Raw genomic sequence first — 23,782 nt, forward strand, 5'->3', positions numbered from 1 at the left:
TTTAAATTACTTAATACTTGTGAATAGATACTCAAATCTGGTTTAATTCAACAAACAAACGATTTACATGTGGACGACATTTCTCAGTGAGTACAATAATAAAGAATGTGTGTTTGTGTGTTTCAGATTGATGACAGTGAGCCGCTGCTAGGGGGTTGTGTGATTTGAGGGAGACGAATCTCAGTGCCCAGATACCACTTCATACAACACAGCCTGGTTGCCGAAGTACAGGACAACACCAGGCCAAAACCAACATGGGGATCCTGACACCACTGGTTCTATTTGTGCCGGAGAAGGTGAGAACCCAATGGGGGCTATCGCATAAATGAGCTGGTTATTGCTATTTAATTATTTAGTGTATCCACAAGACTAAATTTTATTTAAAATTAGGGTGGAGGTTAAAAGATTTGTTTTATGAAATATACATTAATTTTTTTATAGTAAAACAACAAATTTATCAAGAGAAATAACAACATTTTTAAAAAATTTACTGCTTATTTCTTCTGAATAACAAATAAAAAAAACACACAAGAAATGGAATCTTGGAATAATTTTAACATAAAATATGTAAAATCCTAATGAGTAGGGCCTCCTAAGACTCAGTACGTTATTACAGACTGTTGTTGCAGCCTTTGGTAGAAGATTCTTGCAATCAGTCAAGATATTGTTCATGGTTATTGTATCATAATTTTTTTATGGACATATTAGCTGTTAACTTGTGGCTTCCGCACACACTTTTCAAAATCAAAGTCCGTTATACTACATAAATACCGCTTACGAATGTTAATTTGATTGGAAGTCCTATTGAAATATTTAAAACCTAAGTAGAAAGTACATCCAGGTAGATATTATTTGTTGCTTATGGTTTTTTTTTGTTACCTGTAGGACAAAAAAGCTTAGAAAAATTGGCACTTAGCCCTATAAGGGACCACTTTTGTGCTTGCTTTCCGGAGTGACAGGATATTCTGGATGGGTTAAAGTTCGGGGGTTTAGGGGCCCGCTACCTGTTTGAGATTCATGAGGGAAAAATTTTTAGGGCCACTAATCTGAAAAAGGTCCATGTCCCCTCAGGAAAAAGGAAAAGCTTCTTTCTGAATCAGCCCTCTCCGATCAAAGCAGGGCAGGGCCCCTTATTGTCTTAGGCTGACAAGAAACCTTAGACCTCTTATGGGAACTTAACCCTACCAACTGCCCAACGAGTCATCTCCCCACAGTAAACTAAAATCCTATTGAATTACTCTTGAGACCTAGAATCTCTATATTTTGAGGTTAGTGATTTTGGCGGCTCCTGCGACATTTTATCAAGGTTGCCCCAGATTTAAGTGACCCAATCGGTTTTTTGCTGTACCCCAGTGTGGGTTCAACTGGAAGGTATAAATTCAGCCTGGAAGTGAATCCTCTAGGGAGAAAGAGTTCATGGTCAAGAGTATCCAGAAATTGAACCTAATCATGTTTTTGCATGTGGGTAAGGAGTATTTCTGGTTTCAAAATCTAATTCTTATTTCTAATGTCCACAGCTGAGTGCTGTAGAAGTTGTTAAATAGTATTACTTTAACAATGCGAATTTAGATGTTTTTTAATAAATCCGTCCAACACCAACAGTTCTGTAGTAAAAGTTAAATAATTTAGCTTTGGTGTTTGCTATAAGCTTTACACTACTGATTCAAAGCACTATATACTTAAATATTTTACAAAAATTTAAATGTGAACAGTTGTTTGAGTCTCTTTGTTGCCCCAACTTCAGTTGACAGTGCCCAGTTGCTGTTGTAGTGTCCAAGTTAAAGTTTTGGGAGATCATAAACATAAATATTACCATATTAATTTATTTTCTAAATTCCGGAATTATTACCACGTAAACTTTTCCTATTTTTATTCTTCACATAAAATACTTTTGTACATTGGTTTTTAAAACGAATACTTAACAAAAAGGAAATCAGGTAGATAGAATTGGTCCAAGCGAGCCGTTCTCGAAGATTAGGCATTTTAGCAAACAATTTTGTGACATAATTAATAATTATAAGAAAGATTGGTGTATAATTTAAGGTTGTTTCTGTGTTGTACAGTTACCATTTCGTTTAGCATCCCCAGATCCTTCCAGTTCATGAACAAGTACCCTGCCTGAACCTCTGAGAGTGCCTATAATCCAGACTATTGTGGAGACAGGGCTAGCAGAAGCAGCAGAATGGTGATTCTGGCTTGCCCATCATAACGAGATTTGGACAGAGAAACAGCTCGTACAGAGACCGGTAGGTATGTGGCTTCTGTTTAGCATGTATTTAATTTTGTAGGGTAATCCCCTTCTTAGGTTTCCCTTTCAATTTGAACAATTTAAACAAAGGTCGTTATTTTTCAAAGTGCTTTCAAAGATGATTTTCCAAAACACCACCAAAACATGAAAACCAAAATTTAAAATTAATTTTATCACAATTTTCAGGGACCAAATAGTTTTTTAAATGGTATTATACACACTGTTTATTAAAATTTAAGTGGAGAAGGATTAAAGTAGTTTTAATCCCCTCCCGTTTGAATTACTGTAACACGTTTCTAGCACTACTAGAATGAATTGATTGGACCGCTCTGTCATGAAAAACACTTGCGTTTTTATTAATTAATTACTTCTATTCAAACATATTCTACGTATTTTGAAAAATTATTAAACCTTTAAGGTAAACAAAATCTAATTAAAACTCTTTTTGTTCAAGAAATGTTTCTTTTGTTATATTAAAATAAGAATACATGTTTTGTAAGTACAAAGTAATTTAAACACCAGCCGTAACAATATGTCACTAAAATAGTAGTTTCAAGAAGTTGTAAATAGGTCTATTAATTATATAAAGAGCAATTATAATAACGTAATTAAATTGTTTATAGGCACGATATCTGTATATTTTGGAGCTGCACTGGGCGTGTTATACAGCGAGTTCTCTCAGGCACTGACTCGTTACACTCACAACTTGCTGGCTCGTAGCTTGCTAGTGGAGAGTCTGCAGTTGACACTACTGCACCATCTGGGTGTCAGCCCAACACAGTCGGGACAACAACAACGCCTGGCCTCTGCAGGTCTACCCTCGGACTCTGGCTGTACTCGCTCAGGTATACCTCCATTTCTGATGTGGCGTGCACACCTAAATAATCTACCATCAAACTTCCCACACAGTCTTTAGGTTTTTACCCTTTCTTTCTCCTAATAAACTTTTCTTTGTTTAAGTTCAGTTGAGTTCTGCTGTACAGTTCTAAATTATTGCTGCTCTAAATTTATAATTAATTGTGTTTAACATATTTATAATAAAATTGCAGTAGTGCGAGAAAATGGGCGGAAGAAAGGAACTATCTTTTTCAACAATGTAGAATAAAGTCAAAGTGTAAAACGGCTTGGCAATCATGGGTACACAAAATGTAGCCATTGTGTTGGCGTAAAAAAAAGTACTGTTGTTGACTGGAAATAAACTGAGAAAAGCTGCAAAAATGGTTGTTTTTTGTGGCATGAACGTCTTACATTAGAAGGAATCGCTTGTTAGGGGACCTTTGTTATGCTGAAAAACTTGCAAGTTCAAATTCAAAATATGTTGTGTAACAACAGAAAATTAACTATGACAGTGAATAACAATTTTAAATTTGTAACAATTATTGCACCTTTATTTTCCAAAGATCCTCGCAGAAAGTGTTTGTTAAACCTTCTTGACTACATTTTCTTTGTGTTAAACAGATTTTACTGCTGAAACCTCAAAGCGGAAAAGCGATACAGCAGTGATCAACATCTGGAATAGACTTATACACACACTGTGGAGAACATCTGCAACTATCCCACCACTTATGATGCTGACAATGAAGGTTTGTTTCTGTTCATTACCAGAACCAGTTAGTTAAGCTTGCAGATTAGTGAATTTAATTGAATTAATGATATTCTATGTACGTTACCAGACATGAACGTGGAGCACGCTCAACTGTTGCTGTTCCTCTTCCACTCTCTGAACTTGATGCAGAAGAAGTCCGTGCTGTTGGCGTGCGCAAAGCGGGATTTATCCGTGTTGGAGAGAGCTCAGTACGCGGGCTTCTCAGGGAGTCCCAACTGCTCTGTCTCTCTCGGCTTCTGCTGCTCTTTGAGTACATGATGAAACATCTGTAGTGACGCTCCACCTGTGCTGCTTCAACACGTAAGTCTTAACCACTTAGTTCTTTTAATTTACTGTTTTTTATGTATTCTTACATAATCTAAATGTAGCATACCTGGTGGAATACTTGACACATACCGGATGATGATGATGATTTTTGCTACCAGGTGCAGTGGAACCTGTTTAACGCTACCAGCATGGTAGGAGACACGGTTCAGGGCAGAGCCCCAGCCAGGATATTCTGTCCCTGGAAGGAAATTGAAGACAACTATCGTAAACTGGGACCACAGGGATGAGTTCTCAATGAAGCCTCGCTTCTACAAGTATCATCAATTCGGAGCTGAATAATCAAGAGCACCCCAAGCTGGACGGCCTCGTGAGTGAAGTTTTAGTTTATTCATTGAATTCTTAGATGTTTTGTAATGAGTAATATATATGAGTAATAGGAAATTTATTGGCACAATAATATATTTTTTTTAAATTGTTCTCTATAATATGACAAGAAGTCATAAAACAAAAACAATAAATCATACCATAACATTGTCATGTATGATTAAAATGCAAAATTGTAGTTCTACATGGTAGTAAAACTCTATAAGTTGTACAAAAGATTTTGAACTAGACAGTAACTTTACTTTAACAAAATTATAAGTAACTAGTTGTTACCTTGGCTTCACATGCAATTTTGTAGGTTTTGCACCTATATAAGTACTTCTGGTTCGAGTTAATTATATTTCCGACGCTAATTTTTTTATCTTCTTCCCAAGATCAAGAAAATATGTTTAATGTGTATATTTATGGTCATTGTACTGTTTACTGATTTTTTGAATGATGGAAAATGTCTGGAAAAATCCTGTTTCCTTCACAATCCTTCCATCATCAAAAAGAGACTTCAAACAAAGAAACAGCAGTGTTTTATTTAACTGACTGAGTAAGTTTTAACAGAATGGAAAAGTTTAGAAGATATGAATATAAAATAAGAAGTTTGTACAAAGTAAATATATATACATGACAGGCTGTTTAATAATCAGCAATTCTTAATGATTAGGAATTAACATTTCTCAGATATCGTCTGTAATTTATTAATTACTTATGTGTAATGCTGAGTAAATCATAACTTGTTCTTTTCAGCAGTAGACAATTATAGTTGTTTATTTATCTAAGAAATGCTTGAAAACCATTACACAGACTGTAATACTGTTATACAGGCTTGCAATTTCATCTTGGGATCAGCAGAAAAGGTGAAGTATCCACTGCTGATGGATGTGCTGATAGAAATCCTCAACGTGACTGACCAGACTATTCCCAGCATCAAGTCCACAGACAAGATCAGCTTCACGGCCCTTTGTGCCACACAGTATTGCTTCACCATCTGTTGGAGGTGAGGGGCATGGGTGAAGTTTGCATGATTATAACATTATGTTTAATAAAACAGGAGAGTTTTATGAATAGTTTAATCCTTTAATACGTAATTTTACCTACAGTCTATCTTTAGCAGTGGGTTTCTGCAGTATTTAGTAATACCATAATGTTTTCTTGATGTTATTTATAGCCAATAAAGTTGATAGTAGAACTTTGTTTTAAATATAATAATATACAGTGTATACTTGAAATATCAGTAATATGAACACAAAACCGAAAAGTGAATACCAGGCAGTCCATTGACAAAAAACTGCCAATACTAATGAAAAGAAAGGTGTTGAACCTCAAGGTTTTCGTTTAGACCCCATTTTCTTTTTTCTCAGAGGTTATAACATAGAAGGTTGGTTCTAGAATCTCATTGTCTTTTTTTGTTTGTTAGGCTCTTGCTGCAACTACCACCCTCCACCCATACTTGGACAAGTTGGCACTGGGGCAAGGGATGCCAGCTACTCCCCTCCTCCTACATTCCCTAGTTTTGGGGACCCAGAGCCGGCCACAAGTTCTTCAGCAGTTGGATGCGGGTAAGGTTCTCCAGAGATTCTAGGAAAATAATGCCAAATATTATTTGAGCAAATAAATGCGTTAAAAAAGTAAATAATGTACCCTTTAAATAATTGTTTACCTAACAAAATTTGTATTTGTAATTATTTTTTTATTTTGAAATTTGCTCAAATACTGAGAAAAAATAGTGTTCAATTTCGGATGCTGAGAACCCACAGTGGCAGTTATTCCTAGTGTGGTTAAAGAAGGGAAGGTTGAATCAGGGAAACATAAGACACTATACAATTATAAATGTAAACAACATGCTCCTTCATAGAGGATATTAAGTTGATGCAGATTATGTGCCAACACGTACTTGATACGAAACACTACCCTGGTTTTCTTGATTAGCTTCTTCTAGCACCGTTTTTACTGAAAAAATTAAAAAAGCTATAGAGAGAAATAATTTTTAAAATAAAACTCATAATAGAAAAAACTAAACTCTTCTTGATTTTCCAAAATCAGTTCCAAGCGTTAATTGCTCAACTTGATTGTCCAGTAAATAAAACTGAACTAAATATGTAATAGTTTTGTAACCTATTTCCCGGTTTTCATACGAAACGTTAAATTCTTTAGGCTGTAATGAGGAAAAAGAGATTTCTTTAACAAACGATAATTTAGAGTGATTTAAATCAAGTACTGTCATAACGGTTAATACAAAAATTACCATTCTATGTGTCTTGATTGTATTGAATTGGTCTTGTGACAAGATTAACGTTACTCCTGTTAACAACATATGAAGTCTGTTATATGGTGAAGCCAAAATTTAAGAGTTGTAGGAATTTATTTAATACTACCCAACATGGTTTTCAGCATTAGATTTAAAGTTACCACATCCAATAACAGCATTGTCTCACCTACACCTGTTTCTCTACTCTGTAAGGATGCCCTGGTGAAAACAAGGCATGTACACCCAGTACGCAGAGACTCTGCTCAAGAGTGTCACTGACATGGTGAACAGCATTAGATACGACGTTACTCTCGCCAAGAACAGCATTGTGTCCTTAATGCCTCATATACAACTCGAAGGTAACTTGTCATCAAACTTTCTGTTCATTTATAACGTAAAAACTGAAAATAATTAAAAAAAAAAATTAATAAATCACAGTTCATGTTAAAAGAAATATTTAGTGTAAAATTAGAATTATAAATATGTGATGAATGTAATGGGTTTTCTAAATTAATCTCCATTATCTATTTTAAAAACACTGGGGTAGATACAGATAATTGATTATTTGTAACACAGAACTACATCATACTGTTGTTGAACATATTCACCAATTTATTATGTTCTTTAAGCAGTTTCCTAAATAATTATTTTTATTTACTTGCAAAAATTAAAAAAGAACAGTTATGAAACTTTCATTGTAGTACCATTCCTTTTGAAATAGTTTCACTAACTGAGAGCTGAGTAGGTTTAGAGAACTATTTTGTTCTTGTCCTGTTCAAATAAGTAATTTTTTCTTCTCTCTTATTTAATACGGATATTTGTGTCCACAGGATGGTTGGTTCCCAAAAGAGATCTCCCTACAATCATGGACCTTTGTCTAATGGACACAGTCATCGCCAAGGTGAAGGTCCTGGCCTTACCTGGTGGTACCTCCGAGACTACTGACCTTAACAAGTATGTGGCGTTCATTTTTGGTATCTTGTATCCTATTACACTGTGATTGCTAAGAATTATTGTTAGCGGTTTACCTACTGAAATGTGTTCATCATATTAGTGAAGTATTCCTTTTCTCATTCTGTTATTTAATGAGATTTACAAATTGCATAGATCGCGATGCTTAAAAAGTTTCTCTGCAACGTAGCATTTCATCAGGCACAAAACGAATCACACGAATCATGTGTTAAATTCCAAACTGTTACAGTTAACTTATTAGTCGGAATTAAAAAAGCCTGGATCTTGTAATAGTAAAGTTAGCAATTCAGAAATGTTTAAATTGTAATTGTTGGCAAATAAAACTAAATGTTATGTCTGTAAGTATTGGTGCTAAATTTACATGTGAAAAATAAAGTGGACAAGATACAAAGTAATATTAACAATCCACCTGACTTTATGAAAAATACAATTGTTTGGGAGCTATGAAATCTTACAATACACAAATACAGTACAGGATCAGTGTTGCTAAATAACATTGATTTGTGTAACTGAATCTTTTATTTCCAAACAACAATACAAAATGTTAATGAACTAGTGTTATTTTTCAAAAAGGGAAATAAGTGTTAAAGGTCTGTCACTTTAGTTTTAAAACTATCCAGCCCTGCTTACTATTCGACCTCCATACATTGAAGATGGAACAAAGCACTTTAGTGAACGTAGTGGTTTTTTTCTGTCAGTAAATTACTGTATGTAGGTTGAACCGTTGGCACTTATGATCTTTCTGACATAAATATTTTGGTTATAAATCGTGTGTTCAATCATTCTTATAGCTTTTCTATAAAAAAGACCAACTGAATTTCAAAATATCCTTTTAGATCTTGTATCTGAATCAGAAGCTAAATTTATAATAGAAATACATATTTGTGTTCATATACATTTAATTTAAAATACATAATTATTAATTGAAATTCTAGAAATGTAATATTGAAAGACTGTAATATACTATTACTATTATTATACACTTTAAATAAATGGTTAAACTTAATTTGTATTCTGATGATTATAGCTAGAAATAACAAATAACTCAGTATGATATAAATGTGAACTTTAATGATGATAAATTAATTGACACACAAGTTTGAATTTTGAAACAAGATGGAGGATACAATAATAATGGTAAATTTTTAAATACAATTCTTAAATTTTAGGGCAGGGTGGTCGTGCTGGCTTAATGAAATAGAAATATTGGTTTTTTTTTTATAAAAGATATTGTAATTTTGAAAAAATAATTTTGTTAAATTTTAATTATGTTAATTTTGAATTATTAACCAAATTGAATGTTCCTGGGTTTTATGTTCTTCCAATGGAATCACTGTTAAACTTAAAAAGAATTTTCTCACCCAATGTCTGTCTTCTGCTTCTTTGTACTTCAGTGATAATAAGAATTTAATAAAGTAACCTTTCAAATACTGCTGAATAAATGTAACCAGTTTCTTTATTTAAAATAATAATCTTGCTTCACTTCTTCCAGATCCCTCTCTCCTCTTCACCTTTCAAATATCTGCTCTATTCACTCTTCAAACAATCATCCCTGCACACTGTATCACTGACTTTAGTTTCACTTTATAACTTTTGAATTTTTATAATTATGTAATAAGGTGGATTTTGATTAATTTTGATTTCGTATTTATTATTGTTTGTATTTAAAATTTGAGACAATTTATAAATAATTATTCCTTAATTATTATTACTAATAAATTTCTAAATTAAATTAGGCCTAAGTATTGAAATGAGTATGAGATGGGTGTATGAAATGAGTCATTACAAGACCACGAATGGAATGATTCAAAACAAGACTTAAGTGATGTGTAAAGGGTTTTACTAACGTAAACCATGTTTAACTGATTAAATTGTGATATTTTTTCCAGAACATTTGAGTGCACAGAGCCGAGTCCCCGGAGTGAGCTAGCGCAGGACTTGCTGCCTCATGTTCTGCGGCTGACAGAAGTAATTTTGGCGTGTAGCAGGTAATCTTTGTATATTTTACCTCAGATTTTAATATTTTTTTCCGACTACATTCATCTGTTAGAGAGGTATGATGTAGCAAAAGATTACAAAGTACTTCTGTAACTACATTCACTGCCACTGAAAAATTAATTATAAACCCATCTCCAACTGCTTAAATTAAGTACATGTAGTAACTTAAATTTTGAGTTGTTTATCCAAATTAATTTGTGAAACATTTATTGATGATCAGTTTAAACAAATCATCACCAGACGATCCAGATGTGATGATCGTCTACAGAAATGATGTAATAAACTTTTACTCTCTAACAAGGCATAAATGTTCAGCTTTGTAACTTGCTTGTTTCTTATTAGTTTGTCTTAATATTTCTTTACCAACTTCAGTTTGACCTAAATAAATACATATAAACACATAGCATGTTTGCTGCATAGTAAATACTAATAACTTAAAGAAAAACATTTTGTTTACTTGTCTTGGCGTTATAGGTAATTTTACGGATTTATTAATCATGTGCAAAGTGTTAAAAAGCAACATTATATCTGAGGATTTAACAAACGTTGATTGTTGCAGGACCAGCCTGATGTACCAGATCAACGAGAGCTCGGAGGCAAGTGGTGGCTATTCGCTCGGAGACTTCATTGCGTTCCGCTGCGTGCTTGCAGTCTCATCCTCACGCAGTGTCAAGACACAGAGTTTGTCTGCGGCTCTCACCATCCTGCTCCCTGCCAGTGTCCGTACAGTCCTCGACAAGTGGAACGCAAATGCTGTCACTGATTTCCCTTCAGTGAGTAGCGATCTAGAACACAATCAGTGAAAACTTAAATGTAGATTATCCTCCACTGGATGTGAAGTCACTAACTACCTTAAAAACTATTTCATAAGTCCAGTATTCATTTACTAAGTTTAACTTTCACAACTTGAGCCAAGACAAGAATATTAAACCATTTAGAAGAGGACCTACATCATAAATATTTCAAACTTTAAACCAGCATAATTTTTTAAAGAGTGAACCCTTTGAGTTGGATTTGTGGCATTGTACTTTACTAATAAAGACCTTTAACTTGGTGTACTACTCGACCTATGCTCTCATTTAAGATTTCCTTCTGACTCCTTGCAGGATATCCCCTGACATGACAAAAATATGCTTGCTGTGAACTCCTTAGCTCTGACTAGTTGAGCTCAAAAGCTTAGCTCCTTAGCTCAAAAGAATTGAGCAGAGGGGCATTTGTGTATGGATTTTCTTGTTTGCTGTCCTACTTGTTTCCATCAAACCATTAATGTATGTGGACTGTATTTGTACATTTCCCAACAACCCTAGTGTCACCAGTACTCTTTACATATGATACAGTGCAGTTTACTTATTTTTATATAAAGAATTGTATATAAACTGTGGTAACTCTTGATTGGTCACGTTGCAGAACACATATGCCAATGACATAATCCCAGAAGAGAGTTACGTGTTGGCCGTAGTGAACGCTCACATCTCCACACTCTCCAGTCAGCAGACATTCACTATCAAACCCTTCACTCAAACATCTGCTGCACTCACTGGTCACTTTCATCAGTGAGCACATCATGTAAGTAGTAATTACATCATCTAGATAGTTGACTTTTCGCTTTGAGCTTCGAAACAACCAAAGTTATTCCATCTGAAGCTGTGATAGCTTTAAGCTCTAAAATATGTGGTCTACAGGGTTCATGCAATCATTCACAACTGCCGTTGTGTAGGCGAGTGGGTACACATCGGGCTTTCATAAAACGTGTCGTGCGTCCGATGGGGTACATGTTGCTGTGCATTTCCTTATTGCGTTTTTATTGTTTGCCTGCCTTGGTGGTTTGTTAAATTCTATCCTGCACTTTAAAAAATACCTCAGAATATCATGTACACTGTCGAACGCACAATAGCTTAATATTTTTAAGTAAATTAGTTTTGTAGGTACACGGAGAAACGTTAAAAAAATGTATTGAAATAATTTTTGTTAACAGCAAATTCTTTAGTAGGTATTTTCCCGTAGCGCCAAATTACAGAATGCTTATTTATTTATTTTTTTTTAAAGCGATTTTTTGTATTTGTTTGAATAGTTGATTTAAGAATCAAAACTGCTTAGTTAGGGGATTTTTTAATGATTGTTGTGCTTTTTACTTTATAAGTACATTATAAGTGTACGAAATCAATGAACAATGTTACATAGATAAAACATGCTTTATTAAAATATCATACATGAACAAAAAATTATGTGAAAAGTAGAGAAATACAAAATGTTGAATAATAGTAAAATGACATGTTTTTTAGTTATCTACAAAAATAAACCTCCTGAGTATAGTAAATCTCAAAACAAACTTCCAAGTGTAATACAGGCAAATGGGCACATCATCACATCTATCAGCTTCTTCAAGCTTTGTTTTTGTGCCTTTTTGTACAATAGATAGTTATTTACAATTCCTACCTCCAACAGCAAAATAAGCTCTGATGTTCAGTTTGCACGTTAGCAGAAACAACGCTAGATAGCAAATTGACTTGCCATGCCATCTAGCAGCCAATTTAACAACTAATATGACCCCTAATATTTTAAAAATGCAGTTTGCTGGATAACTAGCTTTGGATGTTATTGGGATTTCAATGCTTGCGAACTCGCATGTTGGTGTTCAAAGGGTTAAAATTTAGATTAATATTTATTTTATTGTAAGACTACTTGTGATGTGATGATTTCCGCCTTATTGTACTGAACGTTGTTATTTGACATGTTATATTATATAACTTTATATATGTTATATAACTCTTGTAAAATCATACCACAAGTAGTTTAAATTTCATTTTTTATTATTGATATATATATATATATATATATATATATATATATATATATATATGTACTGAACGTTGTTATTTGACATGTTATATTATATAAATTTTATATATGTTATATTATATAACTGTTTATGTTATATAACTCTTGTAAAATCATACCACAAGTAGTATAATTTCATTTTTTATTATTGATATATATATATATATATATATATATATATATATATATATATATATATATATAAGTAGATATGAATGTAAGGGTTCTAGCGCACTTTTGGGACAGTCAGAAAATCAATGTAAAATACTGTCCATTGAACCATAAACAAATCTAAGAAATCTAACAGGAAACCACGAATGGAAAATAACCGAATCTATAGCTGTTTTACTGTTCATTGTAGGCTTCTACATTTTATAAGCTGTTTTAATGAAAAAATCCAGAAATCTTAATGAAAAATCTATAAACGGAAATAATGAAATTTGCTAACAATCACTCGAGAAGTCGGGGAGAATGTGAGTAAAACCGCATTCTTTTCAAGAGGTTCCTCGTTTAATTTCTCCAAATGTACTATAAAATCATCGAGGATTTCTGGCTTAAAATCGTAGACAAATTCAACATCCAGATAATGAAAAAATACAGGTAATATCTTTTCATAATAAACGTGTGTATTTAAACCAACAATCCTAATGTATTCTTTGAAAAGGAAAATAATTTTGTCAATGGTTCCAAGAGATAAGTAAAAATTTTTATTCTGTTTTCTAAATTCTGTAACAAATTTTGTTTGCTTCTTGTCTCCGTATTGTAATTTCATAAGCAGATTATTCAAATATGTTAATTTATTTCGAAATTTCTTAGGCTTAGGTCTTTCGTACAAAATTAAATTACAATCTCTACAAACTAATCTTTTATCAATAATTTCTCCTCTATTATAACACTTGTAACAGTTGGCATTATACTCTTCCATTTTACAAAAAGAATAAATGGAAGCTATGGAACTAAGTCTGCCGAGATATAAATTTTTCAGCGCAAATGTTTATGTTTATATTTCAACTACCGAGATAAAAAGAAATAATTTCATTCTATTGTACAACTATTTAGGATATTTTGTTTATGATTATAAAGATTATTCCGGAAGAAATCGAGATTTTTCATCGGCGAAAGAGTATATTTTTGAAGTTTTAGAAGGAATGAAAGAGAACAATATGAACATCATTAACTACTGAATTTCTCTAATATCGTTTCTTAATCACATCATAGGCTAAAAATTTCTCAGAAACCACAACCACATAACAAATCGCGTTTGTAACAGCATTTTGAAAATCCATATTGATAATTATATCGTTCTTTGAACCAGAAATATTTGTCAAACTCTTTGTTGTATCAATGACATAAATAGGTCTATTCGCTAAAAATTCTTTAGGATTGTAATACATTTCCATATTTTTGTAGTAAACTTTCTTAAAATCTTGATACATCTGATACATGATTCTGAAAAGACCACCGGAAATGTTTAAATTTTGTAATTCATCTGGATAATAAGAACCATTCAATTTTACTCTGATATTTTTCACATTCAAACTATCGAACTTTGAAGGATTTTTTTCTTGATTATTCTGTCTATCTGTTTGAAAACCAATGATAATGAACTTGGGATTGAAGATATTTCTATAAATATTTGTGATATCGAACGAATAAGTTGTTCCGGAAATACCTTTTTGCTCAATACATTGCCAATCTAGAAAATTAAAAACGTGATGTTTTGAGATTTTATAATTTCATCAATCAACTGAATTTTACTCGTGGTTTTGTAATCAATCATCGGAACTCTAATGAAAAACTCGTTAATTGTAATTTTGCCATCAACAGGCATAACATTTCCAGTTGCAGTCTTCAGAATCACATCATCGTCTTCAGCTCTTATGAAACTAATGTAAAATCCACCTTTATAGATTGGAAAATTTACATTTTTCAAAGAATCCTAAGCCGAAATGTGCTAAATCACCGACCGCTTCAAATTGTCCAAATTTAAAAGTTGATTCAAAACTGTTTGAAAATACATCACTTTTTGAATACGAAATAGTTCCTTTAATTGTGCTTAATTGGCCACAGTTTTCGACTTCTTCTATCAATTTATTGTGTTTTCTTACTTCAATCTTAGAAAATAAAAACGGTATAAAATTATCGATTAATCTAACATTATCAGTTCCAAGATATGCTTGACCATCTTGTTTTGTTAAAGTTCCAGAAATATAAAACTGGAAGTTAGACGAGCAAAAGTTATCTCCAAAATCAATATTAAACTCAGTTCTTTTATTCGGTTCATTCAAATGTTGTTTACTAATTGGATAGAAATTTTTAAACTCCGCCCTTTCAATATCACTAGCATATTTTTCTGTAGTCCGCCATTTAATAAGAGAAAAATTTAGAAATTTTAAACATCGTGTATCATTTTTTCATCGATCTAATGTACGTTTTTATAAGAAAAGATATAAATTTTAGTAAAATAATTAAAAAGATTAGAGTCATTTTTAATGATCTACTTCGTCATATTCGGGATTCTCTTCCTTAAATTTTGCGATCTCGGTCACATATTTCAATAAAATTTGCACAGGATAGTAACCGCTATCTATAATATTGTTCCAATCAACTGTATCTTTATTTTCATCCAAAAACTTTATACTCAAGTGTTGATAGAGACAAAGAACAGACATATGATCTTTTAATTGATAATGTATATTTTCTTGAATGAACTCTGGGGACAGATTTTGATATTTAGCAATGTTATACCAATTCAATTTGTTTACGTATAATCTCATCATATCTTCGGATAATTCATATTTTTGAGAAATATCATCCCAATGTTCTTTTTTCAAATCTCTTTCGTGTTGCATTATAAAAAGATCGAAAGCACTGTAATGTCCCGCCATCTCTATTTATTAAGAAAAAATTTCAAGTTTTTATAAATTGGCTCTTTTTTGCGTTACATTCAGCACATTTTCCAGAAATTCTTTTAACTCCATTGATATTTGCGTAATATTTTATATCATTTGTTGCAGTTTTTGCCTTACACCTCACACAATATATGAGCGCCATTTATAAAGGAGAAATTTTGTCATCATAGCCGCCTAATCCATTAAATCTGATGTCGATGGCTCTAAAACTTACAACAACATCTTCTTTAAATTTATTAAAGTTTTCTTCTAATTTTTGAAATTTGACAGCATAAGAATCATTGTATTCAACAAATTTATGACCAATATTCTCAAAAGTTTTCGTAGCATCTAAACTAAACTTATCAAAAGACTCTTTAAATTTAGTAAGTTTTTCATTAATTTCACCAACATCGTCTACTGATCTTTTACTTCTTTCATCAAGTTTTTCATAGACTTCTGTTGTAAAATCTTTAACATGCTGTTTATGATTCTCATAATTTTGTTTTTAGTTCATTAAACATTTTAATAGGATCTTCTAATTGAATCATTACAACAACATCAAATGGATTAATTCCTTTACTAACACCGCTAATTTCTTTTTCCTTTAAAATCTAAGGCATTTTTAACATTCGGATCATGTAAATCAACAATATCGATGTTTTCTGATAATTTTAGAGGTTTTAAAAATTTGTTCTTTAACAACAACATCATGTTTGTCAATACCAGGTCGAAACACCGACAATTCTTTTTTTATTAGCCAAACTAACATAATTCTTTTCAACTTTGATCGCTTCAGTAATTTTATCAGCTTTTTCGATATGAGACATTAAATTGGTAAATAATATTTTTACACCATCATCAACTTCTTTTTCCAATGTTTTTATTTTATCAGCAACTTCATTTGAACTCATGAAATTTGCAAGTTTGTTATCATATTCTGCTTTAAAATCTTCAATCTCGATAGCAAACATATCTGAATCTGGAAGGTTTTGTAATAAATTTTCTAACTTGTTATCAAACTCATTTCTCAAACTATCAAAATTCAAACTATTATCTACATTTTGAATAATTTGTGTACCAAATACGTCAAAAATATTTTGTGAATCCATATTTATTAAGCAATAATTTGTTAACAACTTCTTTAAAATCTTTACCATTACTCAGTTCATTCAAAACAAAAAACACATAAATGACCACAAATTGGGGGATCTTTATAGTCTTGAATCTGAGAGTCATTGTAGTAGACGCTTGATTTTTTCAAATATTTGATCAATTCTATAGGTGGTTTGTCCTCAATTCTTCCATACGAATCAAAATAACATGCATTCTTATCATTTTTTATAATAACAAACCCAATGCGTTCCACTCCCCAAAATCGAGTCTAAATTCACAATTCCACATTCGAATTTCTTAACTTTTTCAGGTAATGTATCTCTCATGAAAATTCCTCTAAAATGTTTAATGTTTTTGCAGAGTTCTTCCAATTCCCCGAATGTTAAAGGTTTAAATTTTTTTTTTCAATGTTTGTTTTCACGTAATTCAAAGTTTTTTCATCTAATCCAGATCCTGTAACATCTTCCAACTCTTTATCTAACCAATTTAAAATGTTTCGAACAATAGGAATCACATCTTTTTTAACGATTGGAGCAGCTTTACGAACATAAGGAACAACATTTTTAACAACTGGAATATTTTCTCCAAAATCTAATAAATCTTTCAAAAGTCCACCATTTTTAAGTTCTTTCAACTGATTATAAGAAAATTCTATTCTGGTTCCTTTATTGTTTTTCTTATGTTTTTCGAGTTTATTGTATTGTCTATTTGTTAAAAATATCTTATCTTCGCCATTTTTTAGTTGATCTATTTTAAATTGAATACTAACGGGTATTTTCTTCTTAAAAGCGGATTTTATTTTTTCTTTCTGATTTTTGCTGAAGTTTACGTTCACCTCCATTTATATAGTTAAAATTTCAAGTTCTCTTCGATTCCCATTCCTAGTTTTCTCTTCAAAAACATTGCTCCAACTGTTGGAAGTGCAACAAATCTTTCACCTAAACTAGCATCTTTTGATAAAAATCTATCCATTGCCTTATCTTGCAAAACTTTATCTGCTATATATCTGGAATTTGTGTCACTATGTTTTGCATAAAAAATATCGTGTTCCATAGCAGCTTGATCTAATTTATTTATACCAGGATCTCCTCTTTGTAGTCTTTTTTTCGAGTTTTGTGCCAGGCCCCCAGATACTGATAAGTTGGTACGTGTAATTCAAAAGGTAAATTGTTGATAAAATCATTCAAAAGTCCGCTACCTTCAATCATAGATGAACTTATTGCTGGCAAAACTCGCTTTAAATATTTAATTCCATCAGGTTTTTCAATCAATTCATCAAGTTTGTTCGAAATAAAATCTTTAATCGCTTTCTTTTCGTTCAAAAAATTGTTGTTTCCAGCCTTCTCTTGAGCATAAATATAATTAATAATTCCATCGAGTTTTGTCAAATCGTCGATATATCTGTACTCAATCTTATTATCATTGTATTTTCTTACACCTGATCCTTCGATTCGTTTTTCCCAAATTGGTTTAATCAAATTGATATATTTTTTTACCTCTATTTGACTTAGGCTTCTTAGTAGATGGATCATTATTTTTGTAAATTGAGTCAGATTCCCATAAAATTTCTGTATACTTTTTCAAATCTTCTTCAGAATATAAATTATCTTTTGGAACGTCATTGTCTGTTAATAATCTCCATAAACCTTGAGTACCTTCGTACATTTTTTCATTAATAATTATATCATTTTGTTCAAAATTAACGGGTAAATTTCCAATCATAAAACTTTTCTTTTTTCTATCCCAATACAAACCAAATTTATCATCCTTCGCTCTAGGAAGGAATTTTTTAACCAATTTCACCAATTATTATATCCGTTGTTTCCAGGACTTATTGGTTCAACTATGGTAGAGTCTTCAATGATTCGAGGTCTAAATGGTGTTGAAGATGGTAATTTTGGCAATTCAAACTCAGATTCTGGTATCGAAATATCAGCAAATTGTCGTACAACTGGAACCAAATTCATCAAATTTTGATTATCGCTTAAAACATTTTCAATTTTGCCCTCAACATTTTTTATTGCAGAAGTTACAGGTTGATTGATTTTTTGAATAAATTCTTGTTCTTTTTCATCAATTCGAATCTGTTCTTTAAATTCTTTGATTAATTTCTTTTCTATTTGATCAAGTTTTTTTTGCTTCTTCTGAAGTTACGTTCGCCATTTATTTAGGAAAATTTTGAAACGTAAACGTGGAACGTGGAAACGTGAACACGAAACGTGAACACGGAACGTAAAACGTGAACGTGGAACGTGAAACACGACCGTGAAACGTGAAACACGAACGTGAAACATGAACGTGAACGTGGAACGTGAACAGATTTACCGTTTTTTCTGTTATTTTCATAATGTAAATAAAAAGTAAAGATAATATAAAAATAATTGTAACAAATATTTTATCAAGTAGATTTGTCAGACCACTGAGCAGCATTTATATTAGAAAATTTATTCAAATATTTGCCATTTTTAGGCTTCAAAGTTAGATTAATAGTTAAAAATCCGTAGTCTTCCTTCCAAATTTTATCACATAACTCAATAAAGTGGTTAAAACTCATATCAGATCCCACATAATTGTTATAAATCTTTCTCGAATAGTGATCGTCTTGCTTAAAAACACACAACATATTCAAATTATTTCTAATAACTTGTTTATCAACCTTTGAAAAGCATTGAGAAAGATAGATACAAGAGATATTTTTGTGACGAGACATTACGAAATATTCCTTGATAACGTCTTGATTTTCCAAAATACAATCATCAAAAACGATTAACGAATTGGGTTTACATTCGCTTAACGGAACTATGTCCTCGGAAGCATTATAAAAATGTGATATTTTTTTGTTTAAGTTTTTCTCAATATTTTCAAATCTTTCTTGTAATTTTTTATAGGCGTCTTGTTCTAAAGATTTACTAAAAACATACAAATTGGAATAAGGAATCAACCTATTGTAGATAAAATTCAATAATAAAGTTGTTTTTTCCACATCCACTTGAACCAACAATTAACAATCTGATTGGGTTGATCTTTCTTATTTTCTTCAAACGTTTGAAGTTTTATCTGATCTTTTTGCTTTAAAAATTTCTCCATTTAAATAGCTAAAATGAAGCTGTTCAAGTTGACTTCAGAAAGCTCTAAATTAGTTTTAAACTTGGAACATCCTATACACTTAGAGGAAGAATCAAATTATTTTTATCGGTTTAAGCGGTTTTTATTCTGACAATTTTGTAATAAATATTAGTGAAAGTTCTCCTTATTGTATAGGATTTAGTGAGAAGAACATAACAAAATACTATGGTTTAAACAAAGGATATTATACTTTCGATCAAATAAAAAATTCCCTTAAAAATTATCTGAAAACATTCAAAGAATCAGATAAATCTTTAAACTTTGACGAAAACAAGTTTGAAATGCAAAAAAATTATCTCTCTAATAAAATTCAAATAAAATCACCAGTAAGAATAATGTTTTCAGCAATTATTGTAGATTTGTTAGGGTTTGTTCAAGAAACTATTGAGCCAAATCAGGTATATTTAGGAAATAAAACGCCAAAATTTAGACCTTTCGATGTAATTGAAGTGCACTGCAATCTCGTTGAACCTAGTTTTGAAAATCATACCGAACATTTACACAAAGAATCTGAAATTTTGTACACTTTTTTCCCAAATGTTGCTTATGGATCAAAAATCAGTGAAAAAAAAACCGAATGAAATCGATTATATTCCAATTAGAAAAAATATTAAAAGAATTCAAAAAATCGTTCTAACTATACAAGACTCTGAGGGAAATTTAATAAATAATGAGAGTAAAACAACAATATATTTAAGATTGTCGAAAGAATGATGAATCAAGGGGGGAACGAATCGTTCTTACCTTCAAACTTTCACTTATCACTTTTGGCTCAATTTTTTGAAGCAAATCAATTACTTTTTGAATGTTGATAAGACAAACTTTATAGTATTTAACCACAAACAAATGAAAAAAATAATCAAGCCAACAGTAACAATAAATAAAGATAGCCATATTTTCCAAGTAGCAAATTCAAAATTTTTAGGATTATCGATTGACGAGAACCTGGACTGGAGCTCTCACATTGAAAGTGTTCTTGCAAGGGCAGCTTCAGGCGTCTATGCTTTAAATAGATTAAGAAAATTTTTGTGATGTCAAAACTCTAAGAACAGTCTATTTTTCTTATATTCATTCCGTTATTTCCTTTGGGATTTCAATATATGGTGCCACAACAGTTAGAAATTTAGACTCAATTTTAAAAATCCAAAAGAGAGCAGTAAGATCAATTTTTAAACTTAAACCAGGCACATCGTCAAAAGAACATTTTGTTTCATTAGGTATAATGACCGTGTATGGTATGTATATTTATGAAACAATATTATCGGTAAAGCTCAGATTTTCCAATTTGCCACAGCTTGGTACACTTCACCAATACAATACCAGGCATCAAAATGACCTTGCCATTCCCACACATCATTTAGAATTTTTCCGCAAAAAACCTCAATATATGGGCACAATATTTTATAATAAATTACCTCAATATTTAAAGTCAGAAAATGTTTTATCAACTTTCAAATCAAAATTAAAATATTTTTCTCATTGACAAGGCTCTTTATAGTTTTAACGAATTTTAAATACAGAACATGTCAAATTATATAGTTAATAATAATACTTTAGATGTACAATGCTATTGATGACACCATTCAGTGTACAATGTTGTGCCAATGAATAAAGAAATTTTGATTTGATTTGATTTGATTTGATTCAAAACGAGTTGATAATGATGATAAATACCAATACTTTTATCTAAAAGATAAGGTAGCCCTCGGAGGGCCACCTCACAAATATTCACAAAAAATACGAATAAAGACAATGTTAAAGAAAAATACAAAAAAGCTTTGAAAACATAGATTCTGACAAGGGCGTCGATTCGACGCTCTTACAAAAATTTTAGAATATGAAAACACGAGACAAGCAATAATATTAAACGTTGATGATGATAAATCAATGTTTAAAGACATAAATCAAGGGGGTCTATTGAATAGACTACCTTTAAACTTTCAAAATAACACTGTTTTCGTTAATGAATCTGGACTTTATACTCAAAATAAAAAATTGCTTGTTAAATTTTTTCTATCTAAATGGAGTCAGTTGTAGACCTACTCAATAATCAACTTATATTCAATAACAAACATATCTTTACGATTGTTGACGAAAACAATGTGATCTGGTTTAAGGCTAAAGACGTAGCAAAAATTCTAGAATATGAAAATACTATGCAAACGATCAGAATAAACGTTGACGAAGATGATAAAAACTTCTATTTTAATCTAAATATAAGGGGGGCTATAAATAGCTTACCTTCAAACTTCCAAAATAACACTGTTTTCGTTAATGAATCTGGACTTTATTCTTTAATTTTGAGATCGCATAAACCAGAAGCGAAATTGTTTAAAAATTGGGTTACGAAAGAAGTATTACCTTCCATTAGAAAATATGGTGAGTACAAACTCAAAAACGAAAATAAGCAGTTAAAAGATGAAATAAAACAGTTACAAATTAAAGATGAAATGAAATCATTGAAAATAGAGAATCAAGAATTGCGAATGGAGTTAATGAAACCAGATCTTGTTTGTAAAGATTTTTGATAAGAAAAAAACACCATGTTTTTGTGTTAATTAAGAAGAATCACATGTGGGAATATCCTTATTACGTTATCAGAGCTCAGAAACGAGAAATACCAAACCGATTAAAACATCTAAAAATAAATTATCCTGAATTAGAGATTTTGTTTCATTGATGACGAACCAAATTCTATCAATCTGTATAACCAAATGAAAGAATCTTTGAATATCTTATACAACGGAAATCATTTTACCACAAATATGACTGAATCTCGACTGATTTATAGAATATCTAAATTACACGATGAAAATGTTACTCAATTTTACTAAAAACTCTTGAATTATGATATTTTGTTTGTAAATGTTTTTGATAATTATTTAACCATTTTATAGTTCTTCCACATTCACATTGAGTATCTTCATAATATAATCTATGGTGATTCTTCTTTACACAATCTTTACAATATGAGTCTTTCTTATCTCTACTATAGTGATGACTATTAAACTCTGAAATTTTTTTAGTTTCTTTACATTTAAGACATTCTTTCTCTTCCAAAGTTAATTTTTCTATTTTATCATACAGCTCTTTATGATACTTCCTATAACAATCTTTACAATTATAAATAATTCCATCTTTTCTACTTTTATCTTTATAAAAAGCTTCAAAACCTTTTATTTCTTTGCACATTGAACATTTCTTTTGAGCCTCCATTTATATAGAAAAAATCTTTGACTTTCTCAATTCATATTCATAAAACTTTCCGGTTATTTCTTCATTATTTAAATCTTTTATACTATAAGTTACAGGATCTGTGTTATTAATTTGATAAATCACAAAGATTTCTCTTGACCAATTGTTCTTATATTTGTTCGAAAATGTTTGTTTTTTACTAACAATTCTTACATGATCATTGACTTTAAATTTAGTTTTCGTGTGAATTTCTGGTGGAACATACTTGAAAACTGTCTCTAATAACTCCTTTTCTGCATCCTTACCTACGTCTTTGGGCTTCATTTTGATTGTGCTGTGAACCGTATCATTATAATTTGTGACTATTTTTTGAAGAATATCGATCCATTTAAAGTTTTTATTAACCTCAAAAAGAACTTTCATTCTCTCATTTTGAGTTCTGTTATATCTCTCTACGATACTTGATTTCTCTTCGTTTTCAGTATGATAAATCTTAATGTTGTATTTCCTCAAAACATCGTTAAATTCTTTATTTTTAAACTCTAAACCCTTATCTGTATGAAGTAGGTTAGGAGGTTTGTGATTGATCCTTATGGCATCTTTTACTATATCTTCGAAAGCTTTTGAAATATCCTTGCCGTTTTTTCTTTTGATAGCTCTTGACCAAGCATATTTTGAGAAAGTATCAATAACATTTAACATATACTTAAATCCATCATTTTGATCTGAATAGTTAGACATTATAACTAAATCTGCTGCCCATAAATCGTCAATTCCTAATGTTATAATTTTTTCTCTTTTTAAACTTTTTTCGTACTGGTGCATGAATTTCTCGAGCTTCAATCTCTATCTCATCTTTAGTCTTCAATTCTTGCTTAACAGGTTTTGGATTTGGATTCTTT

The 23,782-nt window shown here is 31.2% G+C and overlaps 1 pseudogene; it reads left to right on the plus strand.

Annotated features, from left to right (window-relative positions):
• The first annotated feature begins 2,182 nt into the window (after positions 1-2,182).
• The window catches only part of LOC124371714, an 85,647-nt pseudogene continuing 64,047 nt past the window's right edge, over positions 2,183-23,782 (plus strand).

Source organism: Homalodisca vitripennis, unplaced genomic scaffold, assembly GCF_021130785.1.
Source record: "Homalodisca vitripennis isolate AUS2020 unplaced genomic scaffold, UT_GWSS_2.1 ScUCBcl_1894;HRSCAF=6086, whole genome shotgun sequence".
Taxonomy (NCBI): domain Eukaryota; kingdom Metazoa; phylum Arthropoda; class Insecta; order Hemiptera; family Cicadellidae; genus Homalodisca; species Homalodisca vitripennis.